This window comes from Hemitrygon akajei, chromosome 12 (assembly GCF_048418815.1).
Source record: "Hemitrygon akajei chromosome 12, sHemAka1.3, whole genome shotgun sequence".
NCBI classification, from domain to species: Eukaryota; Metazoa; Chordata; class Chondrichthyes; order Myliobatiformes; family Dasyatidae; genus Hemitrygon; species Hemitrygon akajei.
Window position 1 is genome coordinate 23940680 of NC_133135.1, and position 15758 is coordinate 23956437.

A 15758-nucleotide genomic window follows, 5' to 3' on the forward strand; every position below is an offset into this window, starting at 1 on the left:
GGGATGGGTGGGTTGATGTATGATGAGAGGCTGAGTAGATTGGGACTCTACTCATTGGAGTTCCGAAGAATGAGAGGCGATCTTATTGAAACATATAAGATTGTGAAGGGGCTTGATCGGGTGGATGCGGGGAGAATGTTCCCAATGATGGGTGAAACTAGGACTAGGGGGCATAATCTTAAAATAAGGGGATGCCGTTCCAAGACTGAGATGCGGAGAAATTTCTTCACTCAGAGGGTAGTGGGGCTGTGGAATTTACTGCCCCAGAGAGCTGTGGAAGCTACTACACTCAATAAATTCAAAACGGAGATAGACATTTTCCTGGATAAAAATGGCATTAGGGGATACGGTGAGCGAGCAGGTAAGTGGACATGAGGCTAGGTTTAGATCAGCCATGTGATCTCCTGGACCAGTTTTCAATAGCCTGGATGGGTCGGAGAGGAATTTTCCAGATTTTTTCTCCTCAATTGGCAACTCGGTTTTTTTTTCCCCGGGTGATCACATGGATTTGGGTGGGATGAATAATAAAATAAAATGGGTGGCATGGTGCCCTGTTGGTTGGCACTGTTGCCTTGTGGGATTCGGTGAAAACTAGAGTTAAGATTGGATCAGCCATGATCTTGTTGAATGGCGGAGCAGGCTTGAGGGGCCGATTGGCCTACTCCTGCTCCTATCTCTTATGTTCTTATATTGGATAAGACATTGAACCAAGAACTTGTTTATATTAGTATCTCATATCCAACAGCACTTTTTAAAACTTAGAATGGACAAGCCCTTGTACATCCCTAATCCAGCGCTATCTAAGCAGTTTGCTAGTTATTAATCATGTTACCTTAATTTTAGGATCTTGTAACAATACAAGTTAATTGATACATTCACCATACACTGACATTTACTAACACTAACAGTTACTCATTATGATTGGTGTGCTGCGCAGATACAACAGGTGTGTTCCCATGCAGGTTCAACGAAAAGCTTTAAAAAGCGGGAAGATTTGCAATGGGAGTCGTTGATTGGAGTACTGTGCAGGTGCAACAGGAATGTTCCCGCACTGGTCCGGTGGAAAGCTTTACAAACCCAGTCTCTATAAAAGAGAAGTACCACCTAGCGGAGTGGACAATGTAGGAGTGGTCATTGTCAGAGTAGTCTGAGTCAGAGTAGTAAGGCTTTGACTCAACAGGCCTTTGGTAAGAATAGGCTGAGACAAGGTAAGTAGGAAAGTTCACTCCTTATTTTTCATTTCTTTTTTCTTATTTAACTTCAGAGAGAATAGGGGATAGGGAATAGGGGTAGTTCGCCTCCCAGGTGCCATGGTCCGTGATGTTCCTGAACGCGTCCACATGATCCTGAAGAGGGAGGGTGAGCAGCCAGAAGTTGTGGTACATATTGCTACCAATAATATAGGGAGGAAAAAGGAATGATGTCCTGAAAACACAATACAGGGAGTTAGGAAGGAAGCTAAGAAGCAGGACCTCAAGAGTAGTCATCTTGGAATTGCGCCTGTGCCATACGACAGTGAGGATAGGAATAGAATGAGGTGGCAGATAAATCCATGGCTAAAGAATTGTAGCAAGGAACAGGGAATCAGATATCTGGATAATTGGGATCTCTACTGGGACCTGTACAAAAGTGCTGGGTTGCACTTGAATCTGAGGGCGACCAATATTCTTGTGGGCAGGTTTACTAAAGATATTGGGAGTGGTTTAAATTAATATGGCAGAGGGATGGGAACCAGTATGACAGAGCAAAAGTACAGGCAGGAAGGCATAGGCAGTGGTGTGGCTCTGGGCTCTGTTCATAAGACATGGAATTACATCTTTAGAAAGAGGTACATAGGGTCAGAGAATGCTGAATCTTTGTGGGTGGAGTTAAAAAACTGCAAGGGTAAAAAAGATGTGGGGTTGAGATTTAAGAAGTGCTGGAAAAGGCATGTAATCAGTGTAATGTCACAATTTTAATGGGGGTCTTCAATATGCAAGGGGATTGGGAAAATCAGGTTGATGTCAGATCGCAAGAGAAGGAAATTGTTGAATGCCTACAAGATGGCTTTTTAGAGAAGCTTGTGCTTGAGCCTACTTGGGGAAAGGCTATCTTAGTTTGGGTTTTGTGTGATAATCCAGATCTAATTAGTGAGCTTAATGTAAAGGAATCCTTAGGAGACAGTGATCATAATTTGTGAGGAAGAAGCATAAGTCACATGTATCAGTATCACAATGGAATAAAGGGAATTACGGAGGCATGAGAGAGGAGCTGGCCCAGGTGGATTGGAGGAGGGTACTGGTGGGGACGACAGCGGAGATGGCTGAAGTTTCTGGGAATAATTCACAAGACGCAGGATAAATATGTCCCACAGAAGAAGTTCTCAAATGACAGATATTGGCAACTGTTGCTGACAAGGGAAGTTATGGACTGCATAACAGTCAAGGAAAGGGCATATAAGGTAGAAAACGTGAGTGGGAAGCTGGATGATTGGGAAGCTTTTCAAATCCAACAAAAGGCAACTTAAAAAGCTATAAGAAGGGAAAAGATGAAATATAAGAGCAAACTAGCCAATAATATTAAGCAGGATATTATAAGTTTTTTCAGTTATATCAAGGGTAAAAGGGAGGCGAGAGTTGGTATTGCACCACTGGAAAATGATGGTGGTGAGGTAGTAATGGGGACAAAGAAATAGCAGATAAACCTCATGGGTACTTTGCATCTGTCTTCACTGTGGAAGACATTTCCATGTGCCAGTGGCCTGTGAGTGCCAGGGAGCAGGAATGAGTGGCAGTGCTATTACAAAGGAAAAAGTGCTAGGCAAACTTGCAGGTCTTAAGGTGGATAAATGACCTGGACCAAAAGGACTACATCGCAGAGTTTTGAGAGAGTTGCTGAAGAGATAATGGATGCATTGGTCATGATCTTTCAAGAATCAATTGACTCTGGCATGGTCCCAGAGGACTGGAAGTTTGCAAATGTCATTCCACTCTTTAAGAATGGAAGAAGGCAAAAGTAAGGAAATTATTGGCCAGTTAGCCTAACCTCAATGGTTAGGAACATGTTGGAGTCTATTATTAAGGATGAGGTTTCGGGGTACTTGGAGACTAATGATAAAATAAGTCAAAATCAGCATGGCTTCTGTAAAGAGATGTCTTGCCTGAAAAATCTGTTAGATTTCTTCGAGGAAGTTATGAACATAATGTATGATTTATGAACATTTGGAGAGGTATAATACAATTAGGAGTAGTCAACATGGCTTTGTCAAGGGCAGGTCATGCTTTACGAGCCTGATTGAATTTTTTGAGGATGTGACTAAACACATTGATGAAGGAAGAGCAGCAGATGTAGTGTATATGGATTTCAGCAAGGCATTTATAAGGTACCCCATGCAAGGCTTATTGAGAAAGTAAGGAGACATGGGATACAAGGGGACATTGCTTTGTGAAGGCAAAGAGTGGTTGTAGCCAGGTCATATTCTGCATGGAGGTCAGTCACCAGTGGAGTGCCTCAGGGATCTGTTCTGGGACCCTTACTCTCCGTGATTTTTATAAATGACCTGGATGATGTACAGGGTATTGGCCTTCAATTGTGGAGTTGAATTTAGGAGCCGAGAGGTAATGTTACAGCTATATAGGACCCTGGTCAGACCCCACTTGGAGTACTGTGCTCAGTTCTGCTTGCCTCACTACAGGAAGAATGTGGAAGCCATAGAAAGGGTGCAGAGGAGATTTACAAGAATGTTGCTTTGATTGGGGAGCATGCCTTATGAGAATAGGTTGAGTGAACTTTGCCTTTTCTCCTTGGAGCGACGGAGGATGAGAGGTGACCTGATAGAGGTGTATAAGCAGAGGAGAGGCATTGATCATGTGGATAGTCAGAGGCTTTTTCCCAGGGCTGAAATGGTTGCCACGAGAGGACACAGGTTTAAGGTGCTCGGGAGTAGGTACAGAGGAGATGTCAGGGGTAAGTTTTTTACTCAGAGAGTGGTGAGTGATTGGAATGGGCTGCCAGAAACGGTGGTGGAGGTGGATATGATAGGGTCTTTTAAGAGACTTTTGGATAGGTGCTTGGAGCTTAGAAAAACTAGAGGGCTTTATGTAAGCCTAGTAATTTCTAAGGTAGGGACATGTTCGGCATAACTTTGTGGGCCGAAGGACCTGTATTATGCTGTAGGTTTTCTATGTTTCTAAGTAACAAGCAGCGTGGACAAAGGAGAGGCAGTGGATGTTAGTTACTTGGATTTTCAGAAGGTGTTTGATAAGGTGCCACACATGAGGCTACTTAACAAGATAAAATCCAATGGTGTTACAGGAAAGATACTGGCATGGATAGAGGAATGGCTGACAGGCAGGAGGCAGTGGGTGGAAATAAAGGGGCCTTTTCTGGTTGGCTGCCAGTGATGAGTGGTGTTCCACAGGGGTCAGTATTGGGACCACTACTTTTCACATTGTTCGTCAGTAATTTAGATAATGGAATTGATAGCTTTCTGGCAAAGTTTGTGCATGATATGAAGATAGGTGGAGGGGTAGGTAGTGCTGAGGAAGCAATGCAATTGCAACAGGACTTAGACAAATTGTAAGAACGGGCAAAAAAAGTGGCAGATGGAATATAGTGTTGGGAAATGTATGAATATGCATTTTAGTAAAAAGAAAAATACTGCAGACTGTTATCTAAATGGGGAGAAAATTCAAACATCAGAGGTGTAAAGGGACTTAGGAGTCCTCGTGCGAGACTCCCAAAAGGTTAATTTACGGGTTGATTCTGTGTAAAGAAGGCAAAGGCAATGTTGAAATTTATATCAAGGGGAATAGAATTTTATAGCAAGGAGATAATGCTGAGCCTTTATAAGACACCAGTCGGGCTGCACTTGGAATATTGTCAACAGTTTTGGGCCCCATATCTCAGAAAGGACGTGTTGGCATTTGAGAGAGTCCAGAGGAGATTCACAAGAATGATTCTGGGAATGAAGAGGTTAACATATAAGGAATGTTGGGCAGTTTTGGGCCTGTACTCACTGGAATTTAGAAGAATGTGGGGGGATCTCATTGAAACCTACCGAATATTGAAACGACTACATAGGGTGGATGTGGAGAGGATGTTTCCTGTGGTGGGGGTATCTGGAACTTGAGGACCCAGCCTCAAAATTGAGGGGTGACCTTTTAGAACGGAGCTAAGGAGGATTTTTTTCCGCCAGAGTCTGGTGAATCTGTGGAATTCTCTGCCACAGACTGTGGTAAAGGTCAAGTCCATGGGTATATTTAAGGCATAAGTCGATAGTTTCCTGATTGATCAGGGCAGTAAAGGATATGGCGAGAAAGCTGGTGTATGGGGTTGTCTGGGATACAGGATCAGTCATGATGGAATGGCGGAGAGGCTCAGTGGGCTGAATTGCCTAATTCTGCCTCATGTCTTATGGTCTTATGTCTGAAGTGTTTTTTTTTACCTATTGCTATGCCCTTGTTAATGGAAGAGAAGCAGCTGTACAAATAACTTTAGATAACTATAGTATGCATATAAAATAGAACTATGCTAAATCCCCCTTTGTAAGAGTTATGAATAACGTGTGATAATTACATCAAAGAAATTAGCTATTTCTGCTATGGACTTCAAAATATGGACAGCTAAATCTTAAAATATGCAGTGTGTCAATTGTGTCAATGATTACTCAGAAAAAAAGAATGGAATTGCTAGAAAATATGAAACAAAATGTCAAACCCTTGTATTTCTGATTTAACTTTTTGACAAAAAAAATTAAAAACCCATTGACAATAAATTTAAAAGTTGCCCTTTGCAACTACAACATTATTATTGCGTGTGGAGCATATGGTTATTTTGGCCTTTTACTCCGGAAAACAGTTAAACATATGAAATAAAAACTAAACAAATAATTCTCAGATTATCCAGGGGTAAAGGCTGCTGTGTGTGTGGAGAGAGAAACAAAGGTGAGATTTTGCAGGAAATGAACTGTCAGCAGTTCCTCACAGCATCACCTACGTTTCCCTGCTTCAGTGGCACAGTCAGGATTACTGCGCGGCCAGATGCAAATACAAATGTCCTGATCTTGCTGGCAGCTGTTTACCAACATGTTGCTACCCGTGCTTTGACCCTGGATTCCTTGAGGAGCACAAAGTTGAGGCAATTGCCAGGATTCACACTGGGACATTCAGTCAAAGAGCCTGCGTTTGGTTAGAGCTGATGCAGGTGGCGTTTATTTTTTCAAGAACAAACTGAGCAGGAGTAAGAAAAGGATGTTCTTATATTCACCAAGATCTTTACTGGTTCATTCTGGTGCCAACACCACTTTCTTATTCTCTTGCAAGACCATTGACTCCCTTGTAGTGCAAGTTCTGTCAATCTCTCCTTTGAATCTATTCAAAAGCTTCACTCTTCACTTCAAAGAACCTTCCAACTATGAAATTCGTCTTCATTTCCAGGTAAATAACCCTTCACCTTTGACCTTGTCAAACCCTCTCCAAATCTTATATCAAAGGCAAGGAGAAATATATTTAAAGTGAAAGGAAAGAGTTTAAAAGTGGAACTGAGGAGTAATTCTTTTAAAACACAAGAAAATGATTGAATGAGCTACCACATGATGTGATGGAATCAGATAGAATCAGTATGTTGAAGAGGACCTCAGACAGATACTTGAATAAAGCAACACGTACAACAAACTGAAGGAACTCAGCAGGTCGGGCAGCATCTGTGGAAACGAGCAGTCAACATTTCGGGCCGAGACCCTTCGTCAGGACAGATGAATTATTTGTTATATCTGCATGCTAACTTTTTTGCTTCTCAAGTACCACAACTCCCAGATTCATTTGTACTGCAACATTTTGTAGTCTCTCTCAAGCTTAAAAGGTAATATGTGTTTTTTAAACTTTCCCATATTGGATTCCATCTGGCAGATTGATGCGTATTGGAGAGGAACATTTGTGCATAATAAAGGTGTTAATTTTAAAAAGCGCCATCCTGATGAATGGTTTTGTCTTGAAATGCTGACTCTTTGTTCCTTTCCATGGATGCCTACCAACCTGCTGAGAACCTCCATCATTATGTAAGTTACTATTAACTTCTTTAGATATTTTTGATAATTTAAATTGATTTGTATTTTAAGCATATCAGTTATTTTTAATGTATAAAAATTACACCATTTGTAATTTGTTGGATTAAGTTTTAATAGTTCAGGAATGTTTATTATTATTGACCAACTTGTCAGAATCTGAATCAGAATCAGGTTGAATATCACTGGTATATGTTACAAAATTTGTTGTCTTTGCGGCAGCGGTACAATGCAATACATGATAATAGAAAACATGAATTACAGTAAGTGTATATATATATATATATAAAAAGTAATGCAAAAATAGAAATAAAAAAGTAGTGAGTTAGTGTTCATGGGTTCAATGTCCATTCAGAAATCGGATGGCAGAGGAGAAGAAGCTGTGCTTCAATCCCTGAGAGTGTGTCTTCAGGCTACAATTTGCTAAATAAGACATCAATTAGTTTCCTGCCAAAAATTCTATTTCAACCACTTTTCAACCACATGATGGGATTATTTAGCCTCTTTGTTTACCTTCCTTTGGTGGCATCTAATTTTAGGAATCTCTTTCCCTCTGCACAGATGCTGACTAACCTGCTGAGTATATCCACCAGTTTGCAAGTTGTTCTTTGTGCCACACCGATATAATCTAACTTTAGAAGTATTTCAATGCTCCAAAATGTCTTTTGGTATTTTCTCTTCTTTACCACCAAGGAGGTGCATTTCTATTAATCCACTTCTACTCACTAATACACCAAGAAAGAAATGCAGTTCCTCAGTGAGACTCTCTCTTCTCTACAGGGTGATGTAACATAGATATGACCTTGCTGAAGAGAACTTTGGGGAAAAATTAGAATGAACTTAGAATGAGTTCAGCGCAGGAACAGGTTGTGCCAAACCAGCTAAAAAGCAAATCAAAAACACCAAAATCCCTCCTACCTACACCATGACCGTATCCATTCATTTTCCTTACATTCCTCTGCTTATCCAAATGTCTCTTAAAAGCCTCTAATGTATTTGCCTCTGCCACCATACCAGACAGTGCATTCCAGGCCTCCACCACTCTCTGAGAAAAAAACTTGCCCCTCACATCGTCCTTGAACCTACTCCCTCTCACAGATACGCTCTGTCTACTCTACTTATGCCTCTCATAACCTTGTAAACCTCTATCAGGTCTCCTCTCAACCTCTGATGCTCCAGAGAAAACAACCCAAATTTATTCAGCCTCTTGTGATAGCACATACTCCCTAAACCAGGCAGCATCCTGGTAAACCTCTTCTGCATCCTCTCTGAAGCCTCAACATCCTTCCTATAGTAGGGAAACCGAATCTGTATGCACTGTTCCAGATGAGGCCTAACCAGACTTTTATAAAGTTGCAACAAAACTTCCCAGGTTTCAGGTGTAACTTGTTGCACAAGTCTTCCTGCACCATTGACTATTCAGAAAATGTTAATATATTTTTTTCTGGATGGTGACTGCTTATGTGCTTATTTCCAATTTTCTTTCTCTAATATTATTTTTTATTATTTCTAATACCTGCATTTATATCACTGATATACAGTTGCAAGAAAAAGTTTGTGAGCCCTTTGCAGTTACCTGGTTTTCTGCATTAATTACTCATAAAATGTGGTCTGATCTTCATCTAAGTCACAACAATAGACAAACACAATCTGCCTAAACTAACAGCACACAAACAATTGTACTTCTTCTTGTCATTACTGAGTACTCCATTTAAACAATCACAGTCTGGGCTTAAGCAAGTATGTGAACCTCTGGGGTATTGCCTTCTGCAAAAGCTATTTGGAGTCAGGTGTTCCAATCAATGAGCTGAGATTGGAGGTGTGGGTTGTAGAGGTGCCCTGCCCTATATAAAAAAGAAACACAAAGTCAGGTTACTGATAGAGCCTGCACTTCTCAAGAAAGATCTCTTTGTGCACCATGCCTCAATCAAAACAACATTAGAAGAAGACTTGTAGAGATGCATGAAAAGGCTACAAAAGCATTCCTAAAGAGCTGAGTGTTCCTCAGTCCACAGTAAAGAGAAATTGTCTACAAATGGAGGAAATTCCGTACTGTTGCTACACCCCTTAGGAGTGGGCTTCCTGCAAAGATCACATCAAGAGCACAATGTGCAATGCTGAAGGATGTGAAAAAGAGCCCAAGGGTAACAGCAAAAGACCTGCAGAAATTTCTAGAATTTGCTAATTCATGTGTCCACTATTAGAAAAACACTGAACAAGAATGGTATTCATGGAAGGACACCATGGAGGAAACCACTGCTCTCTAAAAAAAAAACATTGCTGTACATTTCAAGTTTGCAAAGACCACCTGGATATTCCACAATGCTTTCTGGGACAATATTCTGTGGACAGATGAGACAAAAGTTACACTGATATGTTTGTTGGAAAAATGGCACAGCACACCAACACCAAAACCTCTTATCAACTGTGAAGCATGGTGGAAGAAGCACCATGGTTTGGAGCTGTTTTGGTGCCTCAGAGCCTGGACAACTTGCAATCATTGTGGGAACAATGAGTTCAAAATAATATCAAGACATTTTACAGGAGGATGTCGGGGTAGCAGTCAGTGACCTGAAGCTTATTAGAATTGGGCTGACGTAACAAGACAATGATCCGAAAGACAAGAATAAATCAACAACAGAATGGTTTATTAAGAAGAAAGCTCATGTTTTGAAATGACCAAGTCAGAGTCTAGATCCTAACCCAATTGAGATGCTGTAGCATGATCTGAAGAGGACTGTTCGTGCAAGGTATCCCAGAAATATTCATGAACTGAAACAGTTTTGTATGGAGGAATGGTCTAAAATTTCTCCAAGCCAATGTGCAAGACTGATCAACAGTTACTGGAAACGTTTGGTTGAAGTTATTCTGTACAAGGGGGTCATACCAGTTGTGACAGCAAAGGTTCACATACTTTTTCCAACAAATACATGTATTATTGGATCATTTTTCTCAATAAATAAATGAACAAGTATAATGTTTTATGTTGTTTATTTGATTGGGTCCTCTTTATCTAGTTTTAAGACTTATGTGAAGATCTGATTACATTTTATTTTATACTTATGCAGAAATAGAGAAAATTCTGAAGAGTTCACAAACTTTCTACCACCACTCTAACTGAAGTCATTTTCCATTGCACATACAGTATATCTTACAGTTAGCAAACTGTGTGGGTTTCCAGGAATGATGAGGTGAACATGACAACTGTTACAGATCTAAAAACAAAGTTAAAATTGCTTTTGTTTTCCTCTCCAGATGGCACTTCATCCTGGCTCCAAGCCAGTGAAGAATGGCCACTGATCTGTTATTGTGCCTGGGTACACTGCGCCTAGACTTGCTCTAAAATGTGTCTGGTGAGTGCACTTGCAAAGGATTGAAGAATATAAATCACTTGCAAGTGAATACCAACTGCCACTGGAAGCTTGGCTTTACTGCTCCATCTGTCATCACAATAACTCCATCCTGCAATTCTCGGTCATTCTACATCATTCTTCTCTTCCCACTTGTCCATTCTTGTTTTCCCTGTTCATTTGTCTTCTGAAGCAAGGCAGAGCACGATGAGGTTCTTTAGCCAGAGAGTGGTGAATCTGGAATTCATTGCCACAGACAGCAGTGGAGGCCAAGTCATTGGGTATATTTGAGGCTGAGGCTGATAGATTCTTGATTAGTCAGAGCGTGAAGGGTTATGGGGAGAATGCAGGAGATTGGGGCTGAGAGGGAAATGGATCAGCCATGATGAAAAAGCAGAGTGGACCTGATGGGTCAGATGGCCTAATTCTGCTCCTATATCTTATAGCCATATGGTCTATTCTACCTCATTCACTACCCCTGTTCTAGTAAACTAAGTCTCAAATGCTTTATGTAGATCATAGGAGAAGAAGTGTTACTCTATACATCGAGGTAGTTTTCATCAGAAGACAACGAGGAATTCTTGCAAAAAAAATTGGAAACGTGGAAAATCTTCCAGTCATTCCTGACAAAATATATGGTTTATATGGATATGCCAAGCTGTACACAGCACATCTAGTTTATTAGAAGTGATTTGTTTGTAGATGTTAACAAAGAGGGTAGAGGGCTGCTGGAGGTCCTGAAATAGTGGATGGTAGAAGAGAATGTCTTTTTGTCAGTCTTTTTCCCAAAAGAGAGATTGTGGCCCTGACTGTTTAGGAGGAATATAGTCTTGGAGTCATTGAGCTCAACAGCGCAAAAAACAGGCCCTTCAGCCCACTTAGTCCATGCTGACCTGATCTTCCATCTAGTCTCATCTACCTGCACCCGGACCATATCCTCCATACCGTTCCCATCTATGTACCTATCCAAACTGACTAGCTCCATGACCCTACGACGATCATCTCCAGCATCGACAGTACTTTGCTTTTTGGTACCCTGTTCAGTCGCCTCTTGTGAATATTTGCAGCAATGTAAGTGATGAGAAGCATAAGGCTTTAATCAAATATGTGATACAGAAGGAGGTTATTCAGCTCATCATGTCTGAAAAAGGGTTACTCATCCTACATCCACCGACCCTTACTAGATCCACATTTTAACAGGCTGCTTCTTGCTGCCTTGGGCCAAAAACATCAACTGTTTATTCCTTTCCATAGATGCTGCCTGACCTACTGAATTCCTCCAGCATTTTGTGTGTATTAATCCTAATTTATCTAATCTTCTGTTTAATCCAGTTTTCAAATCCTGGTGACTATTCCCTTTGAGGTTAGAGCAAAAAATGACAGACTTAAGGAAGCAAATGACCCAGCTAACTTATATCAAAAAATCCATAACCTAAATAATATTCTCAGTTTGTTAAGAGTGCTGAAATCCAAACAAGAATAGAAGGATTAGTTTTGTTTGTCACGTGTACATTGAAACATTGAAGCATGCAGTGAAATGCCCCATTTGTGTCAATGACCAACACAATCCGAAATGTGCAGAAATCAGCCTGAAAATGTCACCATAGTATGCCACAACTTACTAACCTGTACATCTTTTAGAACATCGGAGGAAATCAAAGCACCTGGAGGAAATCCGCATGGTCGTGGGAAGGACGTACAAATTCCTTACAGATTGTGGCGGGATTTGAAGTCCGATCATATAACTGGTGCTGTAATTCATTAAGCTAACTGATATGCTACCTTGCTGCCCCGTTCTGTATAAAACACTCTCTGTGTGATGCAACCGTTCCTAAATATGCTCTTATTTGAAACTACATATAACAGAATACAGTGTTATGTACATTTCACTCCTTTACTTAGTAAGTTGGAAAAGTGCATTTCCTTTCAATTTCCGTGTTATTACTTAAAGAAAATACAATTGCATCTTTGAGATTGTTATAAATTGAAGTGAATTTTGAACCATCCCCAATGTTGTAGAGCAATTGTATTTCTGAATGCTGGGAATTACATTCTTTTCAAATAAAAAAACTCACTTTAAATGTCACCATCCAAAAATGATGATGCACTTTTTACCATTTTATTCCCTTCAAATCACTCTTTATAGAATTCTGACTAGGCCTTTTATTACATCTTCTCAATCATCTCCAATATATCAGTTTTTAAATATTTGATTTATAATGGGTCCAAAAGAAGGGTATTTACACCCGAGCAAGGTGCCGAAGCAATAAAGAATTGAAGAGATAGTGTTTACTCAGAGAGTAGGCAGAATGGAGAATATATCCATAACTGTTGAGGCAAAGCTTTTGTGACGTGCTGCATAAGTAACTGAAGAAACAGAAGTCAGGTTGAAATGAACAGGAAAGGATCAAGCATAAACTCCAGCAAGTGATTCTTTTTGTGCTCCGAAACATTTTCTAGTATCTTGTTCCAGCTATCTTGAGCATATGAGTTAAGGACTGGTAGCTCTTAGAGACATAGAGTCAGACAACATGGAAGCAGGGCCTTTGTTCCATACATACTGACTAGGATGGTCCATCAAGTTATTCCTATTTGCCCATATCTCTTTAAACCAGGAGTTCCCAACACTTCTTATGCCATGGACTAATACCATTAAGCAAAGGGTCCGCGGACCCCAATTTGGAAACCTCTGCTCTAAACCTTTCCTATCCATGCTCCTCTCCAAAAGTCTTTTAAATGTTGTTATTGTACTTACCTCAACCACTTACCCTGGCAACTTGTTCTATGTACCAACTGCTGTGTGAAAAGTTACCCTTCAGGATCTTTTTAAACCTTTCCCCTATTACCATTAACCTATGTCCTCTAGTTGTGATTCCCTTTCCCTTTCACTTTATCAATGCTCCTCATAACTTTATGCATCTAGATAAGATCACCTCCCAGCCTCCTAGACTCCAGGGAATAAAATCCTAGCCCACCCAGTCTCTCCCTATAATTCAGGCTCTCCATTCCTGGCAAAGTTCTCATAAATCTGTTTTGTACTCTTCCCAGCTTAATAGCATCCTTCCTATAACAAGGTCGCCAAAACTGTGCACAATACTCCTACATCTTGTACAACTGCAACTTAATGTTCTAACCTCTATTCTCAGTGCCCTGACAGATAAAGGTCAGCATGCCAAAAGCCTTCTTCGCCACCCTGTGATGCCAGTTTCAGAGAGCTGGAGTATGTACTTCCTTCAAATCATGTCTGACTGCACCAAAGCCCTGTGCCTTTGATTCAAGATTCAAGATTGTTTAATGCCATTTCCAGTACACAAGTGTAAAGGGGAATGAAATGATTGTTACTCCGGCAGCACAAGAGACACACAGTAAGATAAGCACAATGATAATATTAGTAAAAAATAATAAATATAAATATGCAAGATAGTGTATACGTACTTGCTGATTGTATGTCAATGAAGTGATGCTAGGTACAGGAGTGACTTATGTAAGATGACTGACAGGAAATGATAAAGTAGTGGCGGTTGGGAGTGTGGAGGGGTGGGTTAGTAGGTGGTGGAGGTGTTGATCAGCCTTACTGCCTGGGAAAGTAACTGTTTTTGAGTCTGGTGGTCCTGGTGCAGATGACGTGTAATCTCCTTCCTGATGAGAGTGTTCACGAGCATGGTGGATGGGATCCTTCATGATGTTACTGGTCCTTTTCCAGCACCCTTCTGTATACACGTCCTTGATGGTGGGTAAGCTGATGACGGTGATGAATGGGACAATTTTGACTGCCGATCTATGGTAGAGTTTTACTGTCTGCTGCAGTGCAGTTTCCATAGCAATGCAGTGAAGCAGCTTGTTAGGGTGCTCTCTAACGCCTATCGGTAGAATGACATGAGAATAGGGGTGCAGAGTCTAGGTCTCTTCAGCCTCCTCAGAAAGTGGAAGCATTGTGTAGAATGTGTTCCGGGACCATAAGAGATTGTGTTAGATGTGTACTCGCAGGAACTTAAAACAGCTCGCAGTTTCCACTGCCGTGCCACTGACGTAAAGAGGGATCACTCCTACTACCATACTAAAGAGGGATTATCCATACTCCCTGCCTTGAACAAAGGCACAACTTTTCCTACTTTCCAGTCCTTTGGTGTAGTTGGTCATGATTTGGTGGAAATAATCATTACGGACTTGGTCCAGTTAATGGTGCAACAGAGAGTAGATGGATATAGATATGTGGAAGGGAACTTGAAGAAGAGATTGACTTAGATGACCTTATACAGGTAGTTAATTTTCTTTTGATTTATCACCCCTCATCCTTAGTCAGTTTGGACTTACCCCCCTTAGTATCTCTACCTTTAATTTCTTACAGTGTTCTTTTCAGGATATTTGAAATCTGACAATACTCTTTCTTTTGGTTCACATTTATGTACAATGGGAATTGTTTCAATGGGAATTGGTCAAACATAGAAAGAAATGGAATAACTTTTACTGAAATATCTCTTGACTGAGTTTGTCTAAATTATTTCAGACGATTTCAATCACTCCATTTCAACTGCTTTGGATTAGTTGGGCTCTCTTGGGAGATGCAAAGCTCCAAAATGGCATCTCCATTGTTTGCATACTAGGTTCTTCTAATTCCTTAGGGTATCAGGTAGAAAAGAAGTATTTTCTTCCTGCATCTTATCTCGGGGTGGTGAACCTATTTGAGAGCCTATGCCCAAATTGTCGATAATCTCATAAGATAATGAGAGGCATTGATTGTGTGGATAGTCACAGGCTTTTTCCCAGGGCTAAAATGGTTGCCACAAGAGGACAGAGGTTTAAGGTGCTGGGGAGTAGGTACAGAGGAGATGTCAGGGGTAAGTTTTTTACTCAGAGAGTGGTCAGTGTGTGGAATGGGCTGCCGGCAATGCTGGTGGAGGCGGATATGATAGGGTCTTTTAAGAAAATTTTAGATAGGTAGATAGAGCTCTGTAAAATAGAGGGCTATAGGTAAGCCTAGTAATTTCTAAGGTAGGGACATGTTCAGCACAACTTCAGCTGAAAGGCCTGTATTGTGCTGTAGATTTTCTATGTTTCTATGTTTCTATCTTCTAAAAAATGCTCTTGCATGCTATAGTAATTTTGAACAGAGATAACATTGATTAATTAAGGACTTTTTTAAGGGAAAAGGACGAGTCCTGTCACTTATTTATGTGTATTCATTGTTTTACTATTAATATAAATATAACATTTTTTTACAAGACAATTGAGAAATAAATATTCATGGACACGCTAAACTACATACAGTATTTGCCATCATTAATGCTGAATATCCGGTGTTCACTCACAAGTGGCAGAAGATATGGTTCCAACATATCAATGCAGCTATAAAGAAAGCAAGACAA